Source organism: Aotus nancymaae, unplaced genomic scaffold (assembly GCF_030222135.1).
Source record: "Aotus nancymaae isolate 86718 unplaced genomic scaffold, 86718_ANA_hifiasm-v0.15.2.pri h1tg000012l, whole genome shotgun sequence".
Classification (NCBI taxonomy): Eukaryota; Metazoa; Chordata; class Mammalia; order Primates; family Aotidae; genus Aotus; species Aotus nancymaae.
In genome coordinates, this window is record NW_026988423.1 from 3216394 (window position 1) to 3240746 (window position 24353).

The 24353-nt window shown below is 37.3% G+C and overlaps 1 long non-coding RNA gene across 1 annotated transcript in view; it reads left to right on the plus strand.

The window, feature by feature from the left end:
• Positions 1 to 328: 328 nt before the first annotated feature.
• Positions 329 to 24353, plus strand: part of LOC135274554 (uncharacterized) — a 104105-nt gene continuing 80080 nt past the window's right edge. Inside the window, exon 1 of the long non-coding RNA XR_010342351.1 lies at positions 329 to 394. This is a non-coding gene — a long non-coding RNA (uncharacterized LOC135274554). The remainder of the gene's footprint in view (positions 395 to 24353) is intronic.

The window sequence follows — 24353 nt, forward strand, 5'->3', positions numbered from 1 at the left end:
CACTCACACACCAAGTACAGTGAACGAGTGAGCTAGGGAGGTCGCCAGCTGCTCTCAGAGGGTTATTGCAGCTACCAGATTCCTACTGGCTGTTCCCCCTCACTTTTATTCAGTATAGATTTAATAACAGAGGTTCTAAGTCAACATACTAGTGAATAATTAACATGGTAAATAGAGGGGTTTTAGGAATAATAAAAGCTTTGGTTCCAGAGTGCAGAGTAAACACCGTTAATGGGTAATCCCCCTTTGACCTCCCCCTGAGAGGGCCATCTGGGACAAAGTTCACATGAGTAAACAGTAGTTACAGTAGAGACAAAGGAATGTGAGGCAAACAGACTTAACTGAGGAAGCTTCTATTATCCCTAATCTTCACCCTGTGACCTCATGCTCTAAGGTAAGAACTGACTGCCTTTAGCCTGTCCCATTATTAAAAAATCATAAAAACCTTTCAGCCTTCCAAAAGGTTTGAGACTATATTCTTACAACTTTCCCTAATATTTTCCTTAATATTTGGCCAACCCCCCTGAGTGAATCCCAACATATTTCTATCTTTAGAGTGTCTCCAAATTACATAATGTTTTAATGACTTATGAGGATATCAGATTCATCCAGGCACCACAATTTTCACTTGCATTATTGCAAAAGACACCAAAATAGTATTCCGTCATCAACTTTTGTCTCCCTATGTATATTACCATCTCAATTGTCAACGTGATCCTTTTATCATCTTTATCAGTGACTGTAATTTCTCCCCACAGAAATCACCAATGGCTTCTTACTCCCCTGAGAGTAAAAACAAACATACTTTTAATGGCCAGCAAAACTCTAAGTAACTTATTCCTTCTCAGTGCTCTGACCTCATTTCTAATGACATTGTTTTTGGCTTGCTGTCCCCTAGCCAAACTGCTCTTCCTTCTGTTTCTGGAATGTGCCAGCATACAAGTATTCTTCCCTCTGCCTTGTATGCTTTTGCCCCACATGCCCACATGGTTAAAACTCTCACCTTCGATCTTCTCCATAAATATCAGCTTCTCAATGAAGCTATCCTGACAATTGTATAAACCCCCTCCCTGAAGGTGCTGATCTTCATTTCTCTGCCATTTCCCCTTCTAGCAGCACTTACCCCCTTCTAAGAGACTATATGAGTTCCTTAAATTCTATCCTTACTTTTTATTGATGGCATTTAGCTGTTAGAAGTTAATTCTGATAAACCAGAGATTTTCATCTAAATTTGCCTATGTTTTCTCCCATGCCTAAAAAAGTGCCTGATATATACTAGGCATTTGACAAATACTTATGCAATGCATGAATAAAGAACTTGCTGAAAACATATACAAATCAGATTGTACCCTCTGTAATATTGCTTGAGTTGTAAATGTCTCTTTCCCTATAGATATCTTGTTCATAACACCTAATATGATAGCCAATGCACTCAAGCCTTTAGGCACTTAGGCATTATCTTGCACATGTCTATAAAAACATAGATGGATCATGTGGTCAGTGTAACACATTATCTTCTCATCACATAATAATATTTTAATATTGTTGGCATAAAACCTGATTTTTGGAGTGAGTTTTTAGAAGGGAAGGGTCATATTTAAATGAAAGTAGGAAGACATAGTTATAAGAATACTAATATGGCAGAGCAGTAGAATATGATGCTACTGTGTGAAAATTTATGTACTTGATAATAATGGAGTAAGATTCAAAAGCAATTGGAGTGTGTGAGTATAAATTACAAACTCTTAAATTCAGGAAGGAATAAAATTAATGACCTCAAAATCTAGAGCATCAGAAATGTTAAAATCCAATGAAAAATGGAACCTTTGCAAAAGGTACACTTCAAAATTTGCATACTGATGCTGTTTACTGAGGAGAGTTTACCAAAAAGTATTTTCTACCAAGGTAAAATATACAAAGGCCGTGTCCCATAATCACCGTTATTCAATTGAAACAGGTGATATCAATTTATTTCTAGAAATGTTAATTAGAAATTAATGCCATATCACCAAATAAGTGAATGCACTTTGATTTCACAGTGATTTTTTTCTAAATTTGATAGCTCGAGCTCAGACAAATTATATACAAATTACTGAAAATAAATAGTTAAGATAAGCTTGAAGGGATAAGGTATTACACTTACAAAAATAATCCATAACCAGTCAGATCAAATAGCTTTTCCCTACTGAGATATTAACGTGTTGATTAAAGGAGGGACATTATTGAATGGGGAAAGAATAAAACTAAAACCTCATATTGTTTTATTGTATGTTCTCATTACAGTGCATTGTACATGTAAGAGAAATATCACAAGTGTTTAATAAAAATGCTATTCAGAGCACATTTAGGCAAAATGAGAAAGTATTAAAGAGTAAGCTATTCTCATCAATGAGCCTAAAATTTATCAAATTTTGGAATATTATTGAAAAGTTATGTAAGTCAGAAAGTAATATAAATTTAAGACTAGAACTAATATGTACTAAAAATATTTTGATAAACATTTTATATGTGTTTTCCCAGTTAATTCTAATAAAAAATCCAAAGGGAAGTCTTTTATTATCTCCATTGTTCAGAAAAGAATATTAGGCTTAACAAGAGTAATAAGTTGCTCACAATAGTGTATATTAGAACCTCGATTTACACCTGACAGCCTGACCACTACATTGCTGTGATACTTTAAACTATTTGTTTTCCCAAAAGTCATTCAAGAGCAAGTTGTTTAATTTCTATGTAATTGTGTGGTTTTTGAGAGATCTTATTGATTTATATTTTTATTCCATTTTGGTCTGAGAGTATGCTTGGTATAATTTTGATTTTTAAAATATTTATTGAGACTTACTTTATGACTGGGCATGTGGTCAATCTTAGAGTATGTTCTATTTGCAGATGAAAAGAATGTATATTCTGTCGTTGTTAGATGGCATATTCTGTAAATGACTATTAGGTATAACTGGTCTAGTATAAAATTTAAGTCTACAATTTCTTTGTTAGTTTTCTGCCTTAACGATTTTGTCTAATGCTGTCAGTAGAGTGTCGAAGTTTCTCATTATTATTGTGTGGTTGTTTAAGTCTTTTCATGAATCTGCTAGTACTAGTTTTATAAATCTGGGTGCTCCAATGTTGAATGTGTATATATTTAGGATAGGTAAGTCTTCTTTTTGAATTGAACCCTTTTATCATTATGTAACGACCTACTTTTTTTTTTTTAACTGTTGTTAGTTCAAAGTCTGTTTTATCTGGTGTAGGAATAGTGACCACTGTTCTTTTTTGTTTGTTTGTTTTCCATTAGTGTGCTCTTTCTTACTTTACCTTAGGACTGTGGGTGTTGTTATAGGGAATCCACATTATATGGAACCCACAAAGGGTCGCTTGAAGAAAGCAGACGGTTTGTTACTCTTTTTTTATCCAACATGCCAAATTGTGCCTTTCAAGTGGGGTATTTAGAACATTTACATTCAAGGTTAATACTGATATTTGGGGTTTTGTTTCTGTAGAGGTATTGTAAGCTGGTTGCTTTGTATTCTCAATTATTCAGTTGCTTTATAACATCTGTGGGCTATGCACTTAAATGTTATTTTTAAAAACCCTCAACAAACTAGGCTTTGAAGGAACCTACCTCAAAATAATGAGTCATATATAACAATCTCAAACCCAACATCACATGGAGTGGACTCAAGCTGGAACCATTCCTCTGAAGAACTAGGACAAGATAAGGAAGCTCACTATCACCAGTCCTCTTCAACATAGTACTAGAAGTCTTACTCAGAGTAATCAGGAAAGAAAATGAAATAAAAGGCATCCAAATAGGATAAGAAAATACCAACCTATCTTCACTGATGATACGATTTTATATGATTTTAAAACATGCAAATACTGCATGTTTGTGGGATGTTGGAGAGGGTCAGAAAAAATACCTATTGGGAGCTATGCTTATTACCTGTGTGGTGAAATAATCTGTATACCAAACCCACATGACATGCAGTTTACCTGTATAACAAACTTTTACCTGTACCCATGCATCCAAAATAAAAGCTAAAAACAAAATGAAAGAAAAAAATGTGGTTTCCAATAGAGGAGAAATTATAGTAAACACCACCGTTCATCACGCTAGGAAAAATAACAGAGAACACTGCCCAAAGCCAATGATCCATATGCCACATAGGCTTCTGGAGCATCTATGGTGCTGTATTTATTGGAATCACCATTGCTGAAGCTTTGCAGGAGCCACAAGTCTATAGTTCTATTAGACAAGCCAGGCCTGGCAGCCTCAAATTGCCCAAAGCTTTTACTGCTGTAGTCAAATGCAGAAGTCAGTCTATGGGCACTCTGCTATTGAGATTAATGTGGTGCTTACTGTTGTTGCTTCTGCTTCCTGACCCAGGTCCATGAGTGCTATGCTTCTGACTGAGGGTACTGGGATTTACTTCAACTGGTTTTATTGACACAACACTGCCTAAATAAGAAGCTGTTGTTGCTGCTACTGGACACATGAATAGACCAAAAAAGAGAAAAGAACACATTGTCTCTTCTCCTCCCACCTTCCAGTTTTCTTTCACTATCTCCCATTGGTTGACAAGAGAACATGAGAAACATAGTCTTCAGCCTTCTAAACTCCACTGATATGGGAGAGGACATGTAAATGCAGAGATGGAGATAAAGGCCAAAGACAAACAATAAATATAAAATATACAGTGCCTCAATTGCATTTTAAAAAGTTATAAATACATGGGAAATTAATTATATCATATGAGTTGACTGAAATGTTATTTCTAGTAGGCTTAAAGTCATGGCTAGCTGGGGTAAGAAACGGAGAGGAAACTAATACAGTTGCAAAATAAGAAAAAGTTTAGAAAACTAAAGGATCAACATTCTGGGACCCAAAATATTCACTCTAAATTCTATTTGTAGAATTTATTTACAAAAAACAAAGCATAGTAAAATGAAATTATACCTAGAGGATGGACAGAACACTGCATGGAGTTAGGACACAGAAGGACACCGATGCACATACTGGATGATGGGCAGATCATGTGACTATAGCGAAATCTTTTCAGCTGTTATCTACAGCTCTTGACACTCTAAAAGCCAGAGGAAAAAAAATTTCAGCTTGAGGTCCTGAAGTTATTCAAACAATGTAGCTTTATTAGTACTCTCCAAAATTATGGTTCTCATTCCTACCTGACCTATATCATTTCTGGTACTTCCTTTACATCCTAAAATGTATTTCATGAATTATAGAACCTAATTAACTCTACATATTTTTAAATCACTGAGAAGGCAATAACATAAATACGAAAGATAAATAAGATCAAGGAAAATCATTATAATATGCAATTCATAAGTAATAGCTCAGGTGTGAAAGCAGTAGAATACCCAATAGACATTAAAGCCTGTTGTGTTATATATTTCCTGTTTGCCTCCCCATGTCTACACTCCACACTTAAACATCATGCTGTGTGTTCTAGAAAAATGACTCAGATATATCATTGAGCTGTTTTGCTTTCTGACTTCTGGAATTTGTCAATACAAGACACCAGTAGGTGTCAAAAGCAGGGATAAAAAGGTGTGTCATTTATTAATATTTGAGACAGGATGTTGCCCAGGAAAGAGTGCAGTGGCAAGATCATGGCTCACTACAGCCTCAAATTCCCAGGTTCTGGTGGTTCTTCCTTCTCAGCCTCTTGAGTAGCTGGAACTACAGTCAGGCATAACCACGCCCATCTAATTTTTCAAATGTTTTGAGAGAAAGGGCCTCAGTATGTTGCCTAGCTGGTCTGAAACTCCTGAGCTCAAGGAATACTGCCTCTTTAACCTCCCAAAGTGTCAGGATTTCAGGAGTGAGCTACCACTATGCCCCACTCTGGTTGCTTCTAATGTTTCTCTCCTTGCCAGTTCATAGGTTTGTCACATTTTAGTACAGATGACAACAGTCATCTCTATACAACTATACTCTCCAGGTTATAGCAATTGCTTTATTCTTTGTTTTTTCAGGTTAGGAATGATATTAGAACCTTAAATTTGTGATTCCTGTGTTACTCTGCTATTCTTACCCACCCCCACCAAGCCCTGTCCACATGTTTATAAAGAGATCTTTTATTAAAAATTTCTTCCAATCACACAGTTTGTAAATTTTATCTGTGTCTTGACATTGTTATATATTTACTTTTAATGAATATGCTTAGATTTATGAAAAGTAAGATGGTCGGAAGCTGTTTAATAACAAATATACGAGAAAATTGTGTAAGAAAATTATGACTGAAATCAGAAATAACGTCTAATCTTTAGATAAAAAAATCATCTTTTTTGTATATAAAAAGGAAATAGAGAAATAATCTCAATTGGAATATAGAGAACATTCCAAGATCCAGAGTCACAAAGTGGAAAAACTGAAGAAGTATGATATTCTCACAACTGTGTTAGATCTTATTTATTAGAATCAAAATAATTCCTTGTATGTGTATGATTAAGTACTACAGCATACAGTTAATGTCTTGAAATTTTACCATAAATTAGCAAACATATTCATTTTTAATACATAAGACAAATATGAAGAGCTTTTATTTCAATAAGTAATAGGGAATAGAGAATGGATTAGAAAAAGGAGCCTGATCAACATGGCGAAACCCTATCTTCACTACAGATACAAAAATGGTGGGACACTCCTGTAATCCCAGCTACTCAGGATACTGAGGCATGAGAACTGCTTGAACCTGGGAGGTGGAGGTTGCAGTGAGCCGAGATTGTGCCACTTGCACCACAAAGCAAGTCCCTATCTCAAAAAAAAAAAAAAGGCCAGGTGTGGTGTCTTACGCCTGTAATCTCAAGGAAGGAAGGGAGGGAGGGAGGGAAGAAAAGGAAGTGTATAAAATGTAATGGAGTGCTCAGAGGGTAGACATCTGTGAACAGTATCTGTGTTACGGCAAAAAAGCTAACAAAAAATGTAATATATAGTCAAGATAGTAAGTGCAAAGCTATGTATTTAGGAATGTTTGTTGTTAAATAACTAGGTATGTTTTTGAAATCATCTTCCCCAAGTAGATGTGAAAATATGAGGTATTTAAAAGTAACCTGTTTTAAAACATAAGAAAATCACATTGCAGTTTTTAAAATGTCTGAAGATTCCACAGATATCACTAAATTGGACAGAATTCGGTGAAAGTTGTCTTGTGTGTGTTTGTATACTGGCATTAAAATTAAAAAGAATATGATGTAAAAAGTATAAACCTTCTCTTATATCCAGCAATAATGGTGAATTTCTTTCCACGTATTAGCTCTCACAGTATGAGCCAAAGCTCATATTTTGTATTATTATGTCATTTCTAAGCTTCTCCATTTCTATTGCTGTTATATAAATTTAATGGAGGCTGCCCTAGTGGTATGAGCTTTTTCCTCCTTTAAATCTAAGAAGGATACTTATAAGCTATCAGTTTGCTAAGCCCTCTATCGCTCTTAACAGATATAAATATAGAGAGAAAAATGATTAACAGTTACTCCATATCTACCTCAAAGGGAATTTGTGAGGTTTAATTGGATAATGTCTGTAAAGTGTTTCGATTCCTAGGAGAAAATAGTACATAAGCATAAGGGGGAAAGGCACCATGGTAAAATTATACTGAGTAAGTAGCAATAAAGGTAGGTTTTAGTTTGACTTCTGACAGGCTAGCAGTAGGATATTGTTATGAATTGCTCTAAATTGCTATTTCAAATGTTATCAGCAAACACTCATAAAACTGAGCTATTATGGAAAGTATAAGAGATTGATAGAGGAAGAGGAGCATAAGTTCAAGTTTTTGCTCCTTCTTATCAGTTGAGAGTTGGTACGCCTTTCATGGAAACTTTCAGACCCACAGTTTTCTCAGCTATAAAATAATGCAAAAAGTCTCTTTCTACCTCACAGGTATTCTGTGAGGATTATAAATTTTTTTAAAAAGTAAGTAAAAATGGTTACAAATATTTAACATGAACTATTAGTGTTTGCTTAAAAAATTTGTCATTAATGGGATAGTTCAAAACAAGGAATGTAAGTATATTTATTCTAAAAAATAAAATACATTCAGTTTGTGTTTATCTTTTTTTTTTTTTTTTTACTTTGAGAGAGTCTGGGTCCCAGATGGTGAATTTAACATAACATTTGCCAGATGTATTTCTATCCCTCCCTTTCAGCATGACTTCACAGAGAATGACGATGATCTTTTTTTGATCTTATGGATCTTTAAATAAAGACATTCACCATATGTGGTTTGGATTAAATTAGACAAGGAAAAGTCCCAGGAAAAAAACGTGTCTCTTCACTCACCCCTAGTCAGCACGATACACATGACTACCCTCTTAACCATTGCCAATTACCACTTTTAGTTAATCTTCTATCCCAGAACTTTGGGAGGTCAAGGTGGAAGGATTACTGAGCCCAGAAGTTCAAAACCAACCTGGGCAACAAAGCAAGAACCATCACCCCCTTCTCTACCAAAAAAAAGAAAAGAAAACCAAACAAAATTTAAAAATTAGCCAGCCATGGTTGTATGTGCATATGGACCCAGCTAGCCGAGAGGCCAAGGTGGGATATCCCTTAAGCCCAAGAATTCAAGCTGCAGTGAGCCATGATTGTGCCACTGCATTCCAGCCTCAGTGACAGAGTAGAACCTTGTGTCAATAATAAATAAATAAATAAATAAAAATTACAGCTGGACTGTTTTTGAGAATTGTTATGGACAAATTTCTTGATAGTTAAAAAAACATAGCAATCGAGTTTGAATTACAGTTTACTATTAGTTATAGTTTATACTATGTAGTTAATGATTTTTAACATGTTCCATAGTAGCAGTGGCTGTTTGTCCTGTATTCTATTAATCTATAGATTACTGTCTTTTCACATTGCACATACAAATTAAATATTTTTTGAATAAAAGATGAAATGAAGGATCTGTATGATCATTTCATACCACTTCCACTGCTACTACCTAGTCTGCTCTTCCATCACGTTTTACCTAGGATACTTTAATAACCTTCTAAATGGTCTCTACATTTCTAACTGGAATTTGTGCTTTTGTAAACTATTAAATATGTGTGAAAACATTTTAAAAATAATTATATGTGTATATACTTTGAAAAATTATTAAATGTTTCTGTAAAACCTTTTGACATTTCCTCATTTATGTCATATATTTTACCTATTCTTATCTATTTTGCATATTTTAAAATTTCCCTATGATTTTTAAAAATGTAAATATTTTAATTTTATTATTTGGTCACTAACCTGTGTTCTGTGTAAAATAATACATTTTGTTCTAAATTTCAGGTGTAGTTGTTCAATTTTAGAATACAATTTTGCTCTTCTTGATTCAATTTTTCTGTGAAATTTGACATGTCACTGATTTGTTATTATAAAAGTTAATCATGGTTATTTTAAGTCAGTTTCTGCTAACTGCAGTATCTAAATGATCATTGAGTCACCTTCTATCATTCTTGTGATTACATCCTATTTTCTTGCCTCTCCACATTTATTATTACTTTTATCAGCCATTATATATGAAAAGGAATATAAAACACCCAGATATTATGTTTCAACAGAGATCATTTAATTGATAGACTTGGGGCTGGTAACTGCAATCTTCATCTGACTTGACCTTTGCAAATTATGCTTTCATTGAGTTTTGTATGAGTATGGAAGGGTTTAATTTATAAATGCTAAAAGTCTCTGAAAATTCTTAAATATTATATTTGAAGGGATCTTCTGCCCTATTATTTCTTTCCTCTTCATTCTGAGAGTGTAAAACACAGCTCTACCATTGAGATATTTTCCAGCCCATTTCTCAAGTCTCATATCAAAATTACTTTCAAAATACAGCAAGTGGTTTCAGGTAGAAAAGCTTTTACTCAGAAAAAAAGGCCCATAACCTGGTGGGCTTTTTAGTTCAGTTTCATTTTGTTTTGGTAAAATTACCGCAAGAGTGCAGGAAATTCTACTCTTGCTTTGAATGTATAGACCTAAGGAAAATTTCTAGACACATCTGCAAAAACAAATATCTAAAAAAAAAAAAAAAAAAAAAAAAAAAATTGGGGTAAACAGGCTCCATTTTTGTGTTGCCTCAATTTTCCCATTTGTGGTTTTAGCCATATATAATTACTAAAACTCTTGGTAGTTTTGTTTCATTTTTTTGTCTAGCAAAATCTTTACATCTGTGCCAGCAAAATTCTCTTCTTGATTTCAATTAATACTAATTATCTCAGTATTACTGAAACACCAGGGGTTTGGTCTAGATCCTGCTGCTCACAGCACAGAAAGCCAATCAGTGAGACGACAGTTATTGCAAGAAAGAAGGCTTTAATCCGGTGCTGCAGCCATGGAGATGGGAGCTCTGTCTCAAATCCATCTCCCATCTGCTAAAACCAGGAGTTTATATAGCAGGGCAGAAATGAAACAATGTGTAAGAAAACAGGAACTAGGGAAGGGCAAGGATGCAATCATGATAAATAAGAATCAGGCATCTCATTGTTAGGATGTGGTGATCTGCTGAGTTTCAGTTCTTTGATAATTTTTTCTAAGAGGCCTGAAGGCCCTTTCCTGAGGAAAAAATTCAGATAGAACAAATGTTAAGTTTCGAGCTTTAAGACCAGAATAGTCAGTCCATTTCTATGCTTATTTAAAAGAACAGTCTAGGGGACTTTTGGGTCAATTTCACTAGATGGAAAATGGCTGAGATAACAAAGGGAAAAATAAATGAGAAAGGAAGACAAAATGTAAACTGTACAGATTTCTTTGAATTCAGAACACTTTTCCTTTTCAGTTCTCTTAGAAGATGTGCCACTAGAGAGGAAAACAGACCAAATAAATCTTCTCCGTCATGTGCCATGCTCTGACAATTTTTGTTTGACTTTTCCATATATATTTAATAATTCAATAATCTTAATATTACGATGATTATCTGGACCCCTGCTTTTTCTATAACAATAGCACGTAATCTATTGGCATCATTAGTAGTATTTATCACTAAATAAATACTTAAAACCCTACCTGAATAATTTCCCTTTGCCTAATTATTTTAATCCTTCTTAAAGTGATGTATTTTAGTATATTTTTTATCATCTCCTCCGACGTCTTTTCATGAGTATTACTGTGATAGAAGAACATTAAATATATTATCATAATCCATAAGATAAAAATTATTTTAAGAGGTAGAATTATACAAAGCTCTGACCTAAAAACTTGTCTTGGGATTTTTCCCCCCAGTCCTTGATGTGAATTAAATTTTAAGTTATAATAGGTTATAAAATGTATGATTTTCTCTCCTGTATAATTAACAATGTAGAAACTCAGAGAATAGAGCTACTTAAGACACTGTTAGAGTATTAAAACAAGACTCAGATATTTAAATACAACTCTGAATGTTTGTTTCAACACTGCTTTGTTGGGTTACCTGGAATAAAAAAATATTCCCTTTGTCTCTTATTTAATTTTCTATAAGAGGGAAAAGGTAATACCCTATTGTTCTTCTATGTATAATAAGAAATAAAATAATGAAATTTGTGACTATGATAGTTATGCAGAGCATTATAGCACTGAAAGAGGAGAAAATTTCAAAAACAATTAAAAAAATTATATGTGGATGAATATATATAAACATATGAATATATACATATATATTCATTCTAAAAATGAATATAAAAACAGAGAATAAAATGGAAAAATAATTTAAAAATCTTGGACAGTTAACAACAGCCAATAGTTTAATTAAAAGATCTAAAAAATTATTTGAAACTTGTTAATACACCAGAGATTATTGTATGTTTTTGTAGTGCAGTACTGTATTTGTAGCTTTGGTGGTTTTACTAGCTGGTGAGCTACTTTACAAGTCCATAGAGTCAGAGATTATCTTTTATATGTTGACCTCAAAAAGTGCAAATACTTCCTGCCATTGTAGAGATAAAATTTAAAGGATTATTGATTTTTGTCCTGTTGGACATGAATCAGTTTTATAGAAATCTAGCATTTATATCCTAATAGACATTTATTAAAATTCCTATAAATATTCAACTCTTTTTTTTTCTATTACAGAATAATTTATTTTTATTTATTTATTTATTTATTTATTTTTTATTGCATTTTAGGTTTTGGCGTACATGTGAAAAACATGCAAGATTGTTGCATAGGTGCATGCGTGGCAGTGTGATTTGCTGCCTTCCTCCCCTTCACCTATATGTGGCATTTCGCCCCATGCTCTCTCTCCCCAACTCCCCACCCCCCGCTGTCCCCCCTACTCCCCCTCAACAGACCCCAGTGTATAGTGCTCCCCTCCCTGTGTCCATGTGTTCCCATTGTTCAACACCCCTCTATGAGTGAGAACATGCGGTGTTTGATTTTCTGTTCTTGTGCCAGTTTGCTGAGAATGATGGTTTCCAGGTTTATCCATGTCCCTACAAAGGACGCAAACTCATCGTTTTTGATGGCTGCATAATATTCCATGGTGTATATGTGCCACATTTTCCCTGTCAAGTCTATCATCGATGGGCATTTGGGTTGATTCCAGGTCTTTGCTATTGTAAACTGTGCTGCAATGAAGTTCGTGTGCATGTGTCCTTATAGTAGAACGATTTATAATTCTTTGGATATATACCCAGTAATGGGATTGCTGGGTCTAATGGAATTTCTATTTCTAGGTCCTTGAGGAATCGCCACACTGTCTTCCACAATGGTTGAACTAATTTACACTCCCACCAACAGTGTAAAAGTGTTCCTATTTCTCCACATCCTCTCCAGCATCTGTTGTCTCCAGATTTTTTAATGATCGCCATTCTAACTGATGTGAGATGGTATCTCAATGTAGTTTTGATTTGCATTTCTCTAATGACCAGTGATGATCATTTTTTCATATGCTAGTTGGCCTCATGTATGTCTTCTTTTGTAAAGTATCTGTTTATATCCTTTGCCCACTTTTGAATGGGCTTGTTTTTTTCTCGTAAATCTGTTTTAATTTGTTGTAAATTCTGGATATCAGCCCTTTGTCAGATGAGTAAACTGCAAAAATTTTTTCCCATTCTGTTGGTTGCCAATTCACTCTAATGACTGTTTCTTTTGCCGTGCAGAAGCTGTGGAGTTTGATTAGGTCCCATTTGTCTATTTTGGCTTTTGTTGCCAATGCTTTTGGTGTTTTGCTCATGAAGTCCTTGCCTACGCCTACGTCCTGAATGGTTTTGCCTAGGTTTTCTTCTAGGGTTTTTATGGTGTTAGGTCTTATGTTTAAGTCTTTAATCCATCTGGAGTTAATTTTAGTGTAAGGTGTCAGGAAGGGGTCCAGTTTCTGCTTTCTGCATATGGCTAGCCAGTTTTCCCAACACCACTTATTAAACAGGGATTCCTTTCCCCATTGCTTGTTTTTATCAGGTTTGTGAAAGATTGGATGGCTGTAGATATGTTGTGTTGCCTCTGAGGCCTCTGTTCTGTTCCATTGGTCTATATCTCTGTTTTGGTACCAGTACCATGCTGTTTTGATTACTGCATCCTTGTAGTAGAGTTTGATGTCCGGTAGTGTGATGCCTCCTGCTTTGTTCTTTTTGCTTAAAATTGACTTGGCTATGCAGGCTCTCTTTTGGTTCCATATGAAGTTTAAGGTGTTTTTTTCCAGTTCTGTGAGGAAGGTCATTGGTAGCTTGATGGGGATAGCGTTGAATCTGTAAATTACTTTGGGCAGTATGGCCATTTTCACGATATTGATTCTTCCTAACCGTGAACATGGAATGTTTCTCCATCTGTTTGTGTCCTCTCTTATTTCGTTGAGCAGTGGTTTGTAGTTCTCCTTGAAGAAGTCCTTTACATTCCTTGTTAGTTGTATTCCTAGGTATTTTATTCTCTTTGTAGCAATTGTGAATGGCAGTTCATTCTTGATTTGGCTCTCTTTAAGTCTGTTATTAGTGTATAGGAATGCTTGTGATTTTTGCACATTGATTTTGTATCCTGAGACTTTGCTGAAGTTGCTTATCAGTTTCAGGAGATTTTGGGCTGAGACGATGGGGTCTTCTAGATATACAATCATGTCGTCTGCAAATAGAGACAATTTGACTTCCTCTTTCCCTAATTGAATACCCTTTATTTCTTTTTCTTGCCTGATTGCTCTGGCTAGAACTTCCAGTACTATATTGAATAGGAGTGGTGAGAGAGGGCATCCTTGTCTAGTGCCAGATTTCAAAGGAAATGCTTCCAGTTTTTGCCCATTCAGTATGATATTGGCTGTTGGTTTGTCATAAATAGCTTTTATTATTTTGAGATACATTCCGTCGATACCTAGTTTATTGAGGGTTTTTAGCATAAAGGGCTGTTGAATTTTGTGGAAGGCCTTCTCTGCATCAATTGGGATAATCATGTGTTTTTTGTCTTTGGTTCTGTTTATGTGGTGAATTACATTTATAGACTTGCATATGTTGAACCAGCCTTGCATCCCCGGGATGAATCCTACTTGATCATGGTGGATAAGCTTTTTGATGTGCTGTTGCAATCGGCTTGCCAGTATTTTATTGAAGATTTTTGCATCTATGTTCATCATGGATATTGGCCTGTAGTTTTCTTTTCTTGTTGAGTCTCTGCCGGGTTTTGCTATCAGGATGATGTTGGTGTCATAAAATGATTTGGGAAGGATTCCCTCTTTTTGGATTATTTGGAATAGTTTCAGAAGGAATGGTACCAGTTCCTCTTTGTATGTCTGGTAGAATTTGGCTGTGAACCCATCTGGGCCTGGGCTTTTTTTGGGTGGTAGGCTCTTAATTGCTGCCTCGACCTCAGACCTTGTTATTGGTCTATTCAGGGTTTCGACTTCTTCCTGGTTTAGGCTTGGGAGGAGGCAAGTGTCCAGGAATTTATCCATTTTTTCCAGGTTTTCTAGTTTATGTGCATAGAGTTGTTTGTAGTAATCTCTGATGATGGCTTGAATTTCTGTGGAATGTGTTGTGTTATCCCCTTTATCATTTGTTATTGCATCTATTTGGTTATTCTCTCTTTTCTTTTTTATTAATCTGGCTAGTGGTCTATTTTGTTGATCTTTTCAAAAAACCAGCTCCTGGATTTATTGATTTTTTGAAGGGTTTTTCATGTCTCTATCTCTTTCAATTCTGCTTTGATCTTAGTTATTTTTTGTCTTCTGCTAGGTTTTGAGTTTTTTGATCTTGCTCCTCTAGCTTTTTCAGTTTTGATGATAGGGTGTCAATTTTAGATCTCTCCTTTCTTCTCATGTGGGCACTTATGCTATATATTTTCCTCTAGAGACTGCTTTAAATGTGTCCCAGAGATTCTGGTATGTGGTGTCTTCGTTCTCGTTGGTTTCAAAGAACATCTTTATTTCTGCCTTCATTTCTTTCTTTTTTTTTTTTTTTAATAATCCTACTTTGAAAGAAAAATGAAAGCAAGATCTGTGCATTTTGGGAGCTCAGTCGGTATCTGACAATTCTAAGAACCACCATCTGATTCTTTTTTTTTTTAAAGAAAGAAAGAAAGAAAAAGAATAAAGAAGAGGAGGAAAAAGGAAGAGAAAGAGAGAGAGAGAATGGGAGTATTGCTTTCTTGCCCAGGCTAGAATGCAGTTTAGTAATGGGTATTGAAAACCTCTTTTGGATCGATCCAAGATGGCCACTTAAGAGGAAGTCGGGATTGCAGCTCCGAGAGAAGGCGCAGAGGGTGAGTGGACGCCGCATTTCCAGACGGACTTTTACTGCCCACAGACCAGGAGATTCACAGGAGGAAAAGCCCCACGGGTCTCCAGCGCCGCTGGTTTGAGCGGAGTGGCCGCTCAGCCTACGCCCTGGAGCGGGGGGCAGTGGCTTCTTGCGCAGAGCGAGAGAGACAGAGTTCCCTCTGAGCCAGAAAGGGGAGCTGAAGCAGGGAGCCAAGCCAGGAGACCCCCAGGCAAGGGAGTGCCACGAATCTCAGAGCCGCTGCTTCGGCTGACGCAGCGGCACACAGGGCAGCGGATTTTAATTGCGCGGAGAAGCTCCCCGCATTCCCAGCGCCGCTGGTTGGACCGGAGCAGCCGCTCGGCCTGCACGGGGGGCGGGGAGCAGCGGCTCCTTGAACAAAGTGAACGAGACTGTGTCCCCTCTGGGCCAGCAAGGGGAACTGTGGCAAGGAGGCAAGCCAAGAGATTACAGGAAAAAGAGGGCCCCTCTGGAAACACGGCTGAACCCGGGACGGTTCAGCTCTGTGGGGGAGGAGCGTCCTCCATCGGGAAACACCCTACAGTTCCCGGGGAAATTTTCCGTAACCAAGACAACCCGCCACTACAGAGACTCCGTCACTACAGGGGCGGGCCAGCATAGCGGAAGCAGTTCTAACTACACTCACAGGACTGCAGGGAAGCTCACACGGAAGCTGGGTGGAGCCCACAACAGCTCAGCGATGCCTCTGCAGGCTGAGTGTGACTAGACTGCCACCTTGTGGGCAGGGAAAACGGTAGCAACACAGCTGAAAAACATAAAGTGCTAAACCCCTGGGCCAGAACACCTGGGGAGAAGAAAAGGGGGTTTATGAGTTCAGCTGCTGCAGACTTAAAATTACCAAAATCAGAAAGACAGCAACTACAAAGTCAATAGGCGGATAAATCCACAAAGATGGGAAGAAACCAGCGCAAAAATGATGAAAACACCCAAAACCAGAACACCTCTCCCCCTACAAGGCAGCATAACTCCTCACCAGCATGGGAACAAGACTGGACGGAGAATGAGTGTGATGAAATGACAGAATCAGCTTTCAGAAAATGGATAATAAGAAACTTCTGTGAGCTAAAAGAACATGTTCTAACCCAATGCAAAGAAACTAAGAACCTTGAAAAAAGACTTGACGAAATGCTAACGAGAATGGACAACTTAGAGAGGAATATGAATGAATTGATGGAGCTGAAAAACACAACACGAGAACTTCGCGAAGCATGTACAAGTTTCAACAGCAGAATTGACCAAGCAGAAGAAAGGATATCAGAAGTTGAAGATCAACTCAATGAAATAAAACGAGAAGGGAAGATTAGAGAAAACAAGGTAAAAAGGAATGAACAGAGTCAACAAGAAATATGGGACTACGTGAAAAGACCTAATCTACGTTTGATAGGTGTACCTGAATGTGACTAAGAGAATGCATCCAAGCTGGAAAATACTCTTCAGGATATTATCCAGGAAAACTTCCCCAACCTAGCAAGGCAGGCCAAGATTCAAGTCCAAGAAATACAGAGAACACCACAAAGATATTCCTCTAGAAGAGCAACCCCAAGGCACATAATCGTCAGATTCACCAGGGTTGAAATGAAGGAGAAAATACTAAGGGCAGCCAGAGAGAAAGGTCGGGTTACCCACAAAGGGAAACCCATCAGACTCACAGCAGATCTCTCAGCAGAAACCCTACAGGCCAGAAGAGAGTGGGGGCCGATATTCAACATCCTTAAAGAAAAGAACTTTCAACCCAGAATTTCATATCCAGCCAAACTAAGCTTCATAAGTGAAGGAAAAATAAAATCCTTTGTGAACAAGCAAGTACTCACAGATTTCATCACCACCAGACCAGCTTTACAAGAGCTCCTGAAGGAGACACTACACATAGAAAAAAACAACCAGCACCAGCCACTCCAAAAATGCACGAAATGGTAAAGAGCAGCAACACAATGAAGAATCTCCATCAACCAATGGGCAAAACAGCCAGCTAGCATCAAAATGACAGGACCAAACTCACACATAACAATATTAACCCTAAATGTAAATGGACTAAATGCCCCAATCAAAAGACACAGACTGGCAAATTGGATAAAAAGCCAAAACCAATCAGTGTGCTGTATCCAGGAAACCCACCTCACATGCAAGGATACACAAAGGCTCAAAATAAAGGGATGGAGGAAGATTTACCAAGCAAATGGAGAGCAAAAAAAAGCAGGAGTTGCAATTCTCATCTCTGATAAAATAGACTTTAAAGCAACAAAGATCAAAAGAGACAAAGAAGGACATTACATAATGGTAAAAGGATCAATACAACAAGAAGAGCTAACGATCCTAAATATATATGCACCTAATACAGGAGCACCCAGATACATAAGGCAAGTTCTTAAAGACTTACAAAGAGACATAGACTCCCACACATTAATACTGGGAGACTTCAACACACCGTTGTTAATATTAGACAGATCAACGAGACAGAAAATTAATAAGGATATCCAGGACTTGAACTCAGACCTGGAACAAGCAAACCTAATAGATATTTACAGAACTCTCCAGCCCAAATCCAGAGAATATACATTCTTCTCAGCACCACATCACACCTACTCTAAAATTGACCACATAATTGGAAGTAAATCACTCCTCAGCAAATGCAAAAGAACAGAAACCATAACAAACAGTCTCTCAGACCACAGTGCAATCAAGTTAGAACTCAGAATTCAGAAACCAACCCAGAACCGCACATCCTCATGGAAATTGAACAACTTTCTCCTGAATGTTGACTGGATAAACACTGAAATGAAGGCAGAAATAAAGATGTTCTTCGAAACCAACGAGAACGAAGACACCACATACCAGAATCTCTGGGACACATTTAAAGCAGTCTCTAGAGGAAAATATATAGCAATAAGTGCCCACATGAGAAGAAAGGAGAGAACTAAAATTGACACCCTATCATCAAAATTGAAAGAGCTAGAGGAGCAAGATCAAAAAAACTCAAAACCTAGCAGAAGACAAGAAATAACTAAGATCAAAGCAGAATTGAAGGAGATAGAGACACGAAAAACCCTACAAAAAATCAATAAATCCAGGAGCTGGTTTTTTGAAAAGATCAACAAAATAGACAGACCACTAGCCAAACTAATAAAAAAGAAAAGAGAGAATAACCAAATAGATGCAATAAGAAATGATAAAGGGGATATCACCACAGATGCCACAGAAATTCAAACCATCATCAGAGATTATTACAAACAACTCTATGCACATAAATTAGAAAACCTGGAAGAAATGGATAAATTCCTGGACAGTAGTCTCCTCCCATGCCTAAACCAGGAAGAAGTCGAAACCCTGAATAGACCAATAACAAGGTCTGAAGTCGAGGCAGCAATTAAGAGCCTACCACCCAAAAAAAGCCCAGGCCCAGATGGTCTCACAGCCGAATTCTACCAGACATACAAAGAGGAACTGGTACCATTCCTACTGAAACTATTCCAAATAATCCAAAAAGAGGGAATCCTTCCCAAATCATTTTATGAGACCAACATCATCCTAATACCAAAACCCGGCAGAGACTCAACAAGAAAAGAAAACTACAGGCCAATATCCATGATGAACATAGATGCAAAAATCTTCAATAAAATACTGGCAAGCCGATTACAACAGCACATCAAAAAGCTTATCCACCATGATCAAGTAGGATTCATCCCGGGGATGCAAGGCTGGTTCAATATACGCAAGTCTATAAATGTAATTCACCACATAAACAGAACCAAAGACAAAAACCACATGATTATCTCAATTGATGCAGAGAAGGCCTTCCACAAAATTCAACAGCCCTTTATGCTAAAAACTCTCAATAAACTAGGTATCGACGGAACGTATCTCAAAATAATAAAAGCTATTTATGACAAACCGACAGCCAATATCATACTGAATGGGCAAAAACTGGAAGCATTCCCTTTGAAATCTGGCACTAGACAAGGATGCCCTCTCTCACCACTCCTATTCAATATAGTACTGGAAGTTCTAGCCAGAGCAATCAGGCAAGAAAAAGAAATAAAGGGTATTCAATTAGGAAAGGAGGAAGTCAAATTGTCTCTATTTGCAGACGACATGATTGTATATCTAGAAGACCCTATCACCTCAGCCCAAAATCTCCTGAAACTGATAAGCAACTTCAGCAAAGTCTCAGGATACAAAATCAATGTGCAAAAATCACAAGCATTCCTATACACCAATAACAGACTTAAAGAGAGCCAAATCAAGAACGAACTGCCATTCACAATTGCTACAAAGAGAATAAAATACCTAGGAATACAACTAACAAGGAACGTAAAGGACCTCTTCAAGGAGAACTACAAATCACTGCTCAACAAAATAAGAGAGGACACAAACAGATGGAGAAACATTCCATGTTCATGGTTAGGAAGAATTAATATCGTGAAAATGGCCATACTGCCCAAAGTAATTTACAGATTCAACGCTATCCCCATCAAGCTACCAATGACCTTCCTCACAGAACTGGAAAAAACCACCTTAAACTTCATATGGAACCAAAAGAGAGCCCGCATAGCCAAGTCAATTCTAAGCAAAAAGAACAAAGCAGGAGGCATCACACTACCGGACTTCAAACTATACTACAAGGCTACAGTAATCAAAACAGCATGGTACTGGTACCAAAACAGAGATATAGACCAATGGAACAGAACAGAGACGTCGGAGGTGACACAACATATCTACAACCACCTGATCTTTGACAAACCTGAAAAAAACAATCAATGGGGAAAGGATTCCATGTTCAATAAGTGGTGTTGGGAAAACTGGCTAGCCATATGCAGAAAGCAGAAACTGGACCCCTTCCTGACACCCTACACTAAAATTGACTCCAGATGGATTAAAGACTTAAACATAAGACGTAACACCATAAAAACACTAGAAGGAAACATAGGCAAAACCATTCAGGACATAGGCGTAGGCAAGGACTTTATGACCAAAACACCAAAAGCATTGGCAACAAAAGCCAAAATAGACAAATGGGACCTAATCAAACTCCACAGCTTTTGCATGGCAAAAGAAACAGTCAATAGAGTGAATCGGCAACCAACAGAATGGGAAAAAATTTTTGCAGCCTACCCGTCTGACAAAGGACTGATATCCAGAATTTACAATGAACTAAAAAAGATTTACAAGAAAAAAACAAACAAGCCCATTCAAAAATGGGCAAAGGATATGAACAGATACTTTACAAAAGAAGACATACATGAGGCCAACAAACATATGAAAAAATGCTCATCATCACTGGTCATTAGAGAAATGCAAATCAAAACTACATTGAGATACCATCTCACGCCAGTTAGAATGGCGATCATTAAAAAATCTGGAGAAAACAGATGCTGGAGAGGATGTGGAGAAATAGGAACGCTTTTACACTGTTGGTGGGAGTGTAAATTAGTTCAACCACTGTGGAAAACAGTGTGGCGATTCCTCAAGGACCTAGAAATAGAAATTCCATTTGACCCAGCAATCCCATTACTGGGCATATATCCAAAGGATTATAAATCGTTCTACTATAAGGACACATGCACACGAATGTTCATTGCAGCACAGTTTACAATAGCAAAGACCTGGAACCAGCCCAAATGCCCATCGATGATAGACTGGACAGGAAAAATGTGGCACATATACACCATGGAATATTATGCAGCCATTAAAAAGGAGGAGTTCGCGTCCTTTGTAGGGACATGGATGAACCTGGAAAACATCATTCTCAGCAAACTGACACAAGAACACAAAATCAAACACCACATGTTCTCACTCATAGGCGGGTGTTGAACAAGGAGAACACATGGACACAGGGAGGGGAGCACTATACACGGGGGTCTGTTGGGGGGAGGGGGGATAGTGGGGGGGGTGGGGAGTTGGGGAGGGATAGCATGGGGAGAAATGCCAGATATAGGTGAAGGGGAGGGAGGCAGCAAATCATACTGCCAGGTGTGCACCTGTGCAACAACCTTGCATGTTCTTCACATGTACCCCAAAACCTAAAATGCAATAAAAAAAAAAAAAAAAAAAAAAAAAAAGAAAACCTCTTTTATACCAATAATTATACTTGATGTAAACAGGAAGGAATAAGGGAAGAAAATAACAAACGAGCAGCCAACCAATATTTCATTTAAACCTATGAAATGCTATGTGATTACTGAGGAGTGATTTACTTCCAATTATGTAGTCACTTATGGAATAGGTGTGAGGTGGTAATGTATGTTTTATGTATTTGAAGTGGAGAGTTCTATAAATGTTTATTAAGTTTACTTGTTCCGGGTCTGAGTTCAAGTCCTGGATGTCCTTGTTAATTTTCTGTCTCGTTGATCTATAAAATCGTTAGCTCTTCTTGTTACATTGATCCTTTTGACATCATGTAATGTCCTTCTTTGCCTCTTTTGATCTTTGTTATTTTAAAGTCTACTTTATCAGAGGCGAGAATTGCATCTCCTGCTTTTTATTTATTTGTTTATTTTTACTCTCTGATTGGTTGATAAATCTTCCTCCTTCTCTTTGTTTTGAGTCTTTGTGTATTGTTGCATGTGAGATGGGTCTGGATGCAGCATACCAATGGGTTTTGGCTTTTTATCCGATTAGAATATATGTAACTTTAATACTGGCATTTGATGCTAGCTGGCTGTTTTGCCCATTAGTTAGTGTAAATTTTTTGTTGTGTTAATGTTCTTTTCTTTTTGATATATTTTTGGAAAGACTGATATTGGTTGTTCCTTTATATGTATAGTGCTTCTTTCAGAAGCTCTTGTAAAGCAGGCCTGGTGGTAGTGAACTCTCTAAGTACTTGTTTGTTCGCAAAGGATTTAATTTTTCCTTCGATTATAAAGCTTACTTTGGTTGGACAGGAAATTCTGGGTTGAAAGTTCTTTTCTTTAAGGATGTTAAATATTGGTCCCCACTCTTTTCTAGCTTGTAGGGTTTCTGCTGAGAGATCTGCTGTAAGTCTGATAGGTTTCCCTTTATGGGTAACCTGACCTTTCTCTCTGGCTGCCCTTAGTATTTTCTCCTTCATTTCAACCCTAATAAATCTGGTGATTATGTGCCTTGGGGTTGGTCTTCTTGAAGAATATCTTTTTGGTGTTCTCTGTATTACCTGGAGTTGAATATTACCCTGTCTTGCTAGGTTGGGAAAGTTTTCCTGAATGATATCCTGAAGAGTATTTTCCAACTTGGATTCATTCTCTTCATCACATTCAGGTACACCTATCAAACGTAAATTAGGTCTTTTCACATAGTCCCATATTTCCTGGAGACTTTGCTCATTCCTTTTCGTCTTTTTTTCTCCAATCTTGTCCTCTCGTTTCATTTCACTGAGCTGGTTCTTGACTTCTGATGTCCTTTCTTCTACTTGATCAATTCGACTGTTTAAACTTGTGCATACTTCGCGAAGATCTCGTGTTGTGTTTTTCAGTTCCGTCAATTCACTTATATTCCTCTCTAAATTGTCCATTCTCGTTAACATTTCGTCAAACCTTTTTTCAGGGTTCTTAGTTTCTTTGCATTGGGTTAGAACAAGTTCTTTTAATTCACAGAAGTTTCTTATCACCCACGTTTTGAAACCTGCTTCTGTTATTGGAACACCCTCGTAATCTATTAAGCCTTGTTCCGTTACTGATGAGGAATTGCGATCCCCTGTAGAGGGAGAGGCATTCTGATTTTGAGTATTCTCTGCCTTTTTACGCTGATTTCTTCCCTTCATTATATATTTATCCATCTGTTGTCTTTGTAATTACCGACTTTCTAACTAGGTCTCTGAGCAGACGTCCAACTTGTTGATTCCCAGCGCCAAAATCTAAGCAATCCACTGCACCGGCCAAAACAGCGGTGTTAAGATTGATGGTGCTTTTCTGCCTGGGAATCTCCGGACTCTGCACCAAAAACTGGCACGCTAAGGCACCAGCAAAACCGCCGCGCTGGCCACAAGAGTCGCCCTGGCGACACGTGGGGCTCCTCTGCTGGGAATCTCCTGGTCCGTGAGCAACAAATATTCATCTGAAAGTGTGGCGTCCTCTCGTTCTCTGCGCTTTCACTGGGAACTACGAGCCAGAGCTGCTAGTGATCACCCATCTTGGATCTCTCCATTTCTGCCTTCATTTCATTGTTTATCCAGTCAACATTCAAGAGAAAGTTGTTCAGTTTCCATGAAGCTGTGCGGTTCTGGGTTGGTTTCTGAATTCTGAGTTCTAACTTGATTGCACTATGGTCTGAGAAACTGTTTGTTATGGTTTCCGTTCTTTTGCATTTGCTGAGGAGTGATTTACTTCCAATTATGTGGTCAATTTTAGAGTAGGTATGATGTGGTGCTGAGAAGAATGTATATTCTGTGGATTTGGGGTGGACAGTTCTGCAAATGTCTGTTAGGTTTGCTTGGTCCAGGTCTGAGTTCAAGTCCTGGATATCCTTGTTAATTTTCTATCTCGTTGAGCTGTCTAATATTGACAATGGTGTGTTAAAGTCTCCCACTATTATTGTGTAGGAGTCTAAGTCTCTTTGTAAGTCATTAAGAACTTGTCTTATGTATCTGGGTGCTCCTGTATTAGGTGTATATATATTTAGGATCGTTAGCTCTTCTTGTTGCATTGATCTTTTTACCATTATGTAATGTCCTTCTTTGTCTCTTTTGA